The sequence below is a fragment of the Plasmodium gonderi genome, assembly GCF_002157705.1.
Source record: "Plasmodium gonderi DNA, contig: Pgo-contig_261, whole genome shotgun sequence".
Classification (NCBI taxonomy): Eukaryota; Apicomplexa; class Aconoidasida; order Haemosporida; family Plasmodiidae; genus Plasmodium; species Plasmodium gonderi.
Window position 1 is genome coordinate 29844 of NW_021629173.1, and position 4120 is coordinate 33963.

Genomic DNA, 4120 nt, shown 5'->3' on the forward strand with positions numbered 1-4120 from the left:
GTAATATTATAATGGATAGAAATACAATAGAAGATTATACGATTACTGATGTTTTAGATTCAAGGAGAAGATTTAATGTAAAATATAGAAATATATAATTCTTCCGTTTAGGACTCGCAAAGTTATACTTTTGTTATATATATTTGTATGAAGATAAATAATTCTGTACATTAATAACTCTACAAGAGAAGGAAAATAATTAGTTTCTTTTACAATAACATAATAACAAATGGAAATTAATATATTTATCATATAAATAAGTGTTGTATTTAAAATTGCAATATTTTTATGTATTCAGTACGCATAAACATATAGTAAAAATTATACATATACCAATTCCAAAATACATAATAATTCAGAATATGTTTTAGTGTTTAATACCTAGGTTTATTGTTATGTCTTATTATTTACAGTTATTTTTTTAGTATAATATCATATTTGGAAATAAGTAGAATGCATTTTATTTTATTATATATATTATTTTATAGTGAAAATAAATATTAACAAAATATATTATAGAATAAAACATTTTGAATAAATATTATATTAATTAATTTTTTATGTTAATATTTATTATATTATAGTGATGTTACAAGAATATTAACATAAAAATGTGAATTTGAGATCTTATTATACATTTTCTGCATATAATGATAAATATGTTGTTATTTATACTGATTTTAAATTACAACAATATTATAATCAATTTTTTATATTTTCATTTTACTATTTATGTATTTATGATTGCTATTGTTTTTGTTTTCGAAAATTTGAATGCACATTTATTCTAAGCAAGAAAATATACAATGCATATAAAGGTATGCTTACTTGTAATACTATTATTAATTAAAAAAAAGTGTTAGTCATACATTTATTTATTTTATGTATAATATAAAACATTATATATTTTAAATAATATTAATTAATAAATATTATTAAGGGTATTCATAACCAGTTGCATATTAATATATAAACAACAGTTCTGAAACAGTCAATGTTCTCTATTTTATTTGAGTATATCATTATACTTTATTGTTTAATTTAGCACTGCAGAAGATGTATAATTGTTATGGATTCTTACATTTGAAGTATAATTTCTCGTTTTTACAGTATGTATATTAATGTATATATATATTAAATAATAAATTCACACACATTTATTTATTTATAATCTAATTGAATATCCTAATAGTAATAATTGTTAATTATATAATAATAAATATTTGATTTATTATTTGTGCATCATAGGGAATAACCGAATTATTATATTTTTTGTCGTCTTATAATGTATGCTCAAACAATATAAATTTGTTTATATATATATATATATTTATTGTTTTTTTTGTTTTTAGTTCATCGTTATTAATTTTATTTCTTATTAATCATGTAATAAAAAAACAATATGAATATAAGTTCTATACTACACAACTTAATCTATTGGAGACTTTTATTGAGGAGGAGTATTTTTATTTTTGTTTTAAAAGATCTTCAGTTTAAGAAAACTGAATTAATTATAAATTTGAAAAAACAACACATGATAAATAACATAAGCATATCAGTTCTTTGTATAAAATATATAAATTTTGTTGTTCTCTGTGTTGTAAATATTTTGGGGAAATCACATTCTATAATTAAATAAAAAATTATGAAATTGAAATGAAGATAGTAGTAAGTTATCTCATATTGAAATTTAAATATCAGTTTTATTTTACTTTATCTTTTATACATTATAACACTCAAATTGAGATATATGATAAACTTTTTGTAATAATTTATCTTTATTTCATTTAAGATTTATTCTAATTCTATAACCTTGTCTAAAAAGAAATAATCTTTTTATAATTATATTAAAATATTCAATTTGTTAAAAATGCTTTATGATAAAGAATTACATAAAGGCTGTATAGTTGTATTTCTGGGAATTTCAAATATTACAGATCATAATTTCCGTTCAAAACTATGATTTTTTATACTATGTTTCTAATACGTTTTATATTGTTATCATAATATCTTCCAATGGTGTAAATTTTCATGAAGTATTTAGATGAAATGAAAACATAAATTTAATAAAACCACTGCATATAATATTAATTTTTATCATGATAATATATAAATTTTTTTTTAATCTCTTATATATGCTTTAATGCAATCTCATTATAAAAATAGGGAACATAAAAAATTGTAAAATTTCCTAAACATAAATATTTAAAAGAGACTACTTTCCCAAATGTTAACAAGTGAGTGCTTGCAGATATCTATTTTTCAGAATAAGTTCTAAGGAATGAAAACACGGTTGAACTCATGAAGCAAAGGAAATTATAAAAAAATTTGAAGAACATTTAAATCTTTCTCTTTTTTATATTATTCCTGAATTGGAAGACATAATTTTTTATTCATATTTTCACTTGTTTTAGTTTTCACATATATACTGAGATATTTAATTTTAATATATTACTCAGATATATAATTCACTTTCTTAAATTTTATTAATTTATTTTAGAACTTTTTTTTCATTAAAATGATCATTGTGTAATAGAATGATATAATGCTTCGAATAATTTTTGGAAAAATTGGAAAATCAATTTTAATCTGTATTTCTTGATATTAATACACCGACAATATCATTTTCATAATGATGTGATTATTTCTTCGTTACAGAAGCATAATCACCAGTATTCTTGTTTTTTAAGGGGTTGTGCTTCCTATCTTAATGCGGAGGATTACTTTTTTTTGTTTTTAATGAAACCAGATTCCTTGTGAGTTATTAGAATATATACACTTCTATCTATATTTACATGAAATCGACATTTCAATTATTGTCGAAACTTATTATCTGCATCTATTGAGCAATGACTTTTCCATAACATATTGTATGCTTATTTTGTTTACAGATATTCAATAAATACTCAATAATTTATAAGTATTTATAGAAATTGTGATAGTTTTCTTGTACTATGTTATTACATTGTAATTTTATATTAAAAGAATAAATATAAAATATATTCAAAGAGCACTTATAAATACAAAATTAAAAAGAACAATTAAAATTGATAAAATTTGTCGCTGGAAAAAAATTCATTTTCACATATCAAACACTATTTTTTTTAATTTAATATATAATATACACAACATTTTTTTTCAACATAAGATTTTAACATTTCTGATTTATTTCGGAGTCATTATTGGAATTAATATAGTTTGCTATATTGAAAATATTTATTAAAAAAAAAATAATAATCAAACAAAGTGTTATTTATATATTATATTTATTTTAATAAGATTATCAAAATTTTCTTCTAAAGAATATGGTTTATTTTATAAAATTTTTATTACCCTAAAAAAAACGGAAAAACATTACAATTTCTCCTTACAGAAAATAATAGTATTAGCTATATTACAATGATTTCAGGTTAATTTAATATGATAAAAAGCTACATAAGTATGTAATAATTCTCAAAAAATATGCATAATTATTTCAATTTTTAGAATGTGAATAAAAATAATATACATAATTATACTTAGAATAAAATTTAATGTGTTTATATGATTTTTAGTATTTATAAATGTATTGTATGCATAGTAGATTGTGAAAATAATATAATTGAGAATTTGAGGAAATCATATTTTTTCGATAAATATTTTGTTTCAATTATTAGAAAATTTAATTTTAATTTTAATAATCTAGTTTTTGTAAGACAACATGCGCATTTGTATATCACCATATTATGCCATATTGAGTACTAATACTTTATATAATTATATAACAGTGTAGATGAACATGTAACATATTTAATAAAACATTATCTTATTGAATTATTTGTTTACAGATTTATTAAAAGCAAAATGTGTTTATTTTTATTTACATATTTAAGTACATCTGTATGCTTTTTTTTTTTTTAAAATTTTTAACTTTTATTATATTCATTTTACCTCATGCAATACATAGTTTTATATGTTTGATAAAATTCTATTTACTGAATTATAATATATGAAATTATATTAACAAAGCTAAAACACTATAATAAATGAAAATTTTCATGTTGATATACTTTGCTTGATGTACCACAGTAAAAAGTTATTTTTATTGCTAATATAAAAGGAAGAGAATTAATAATTTAAG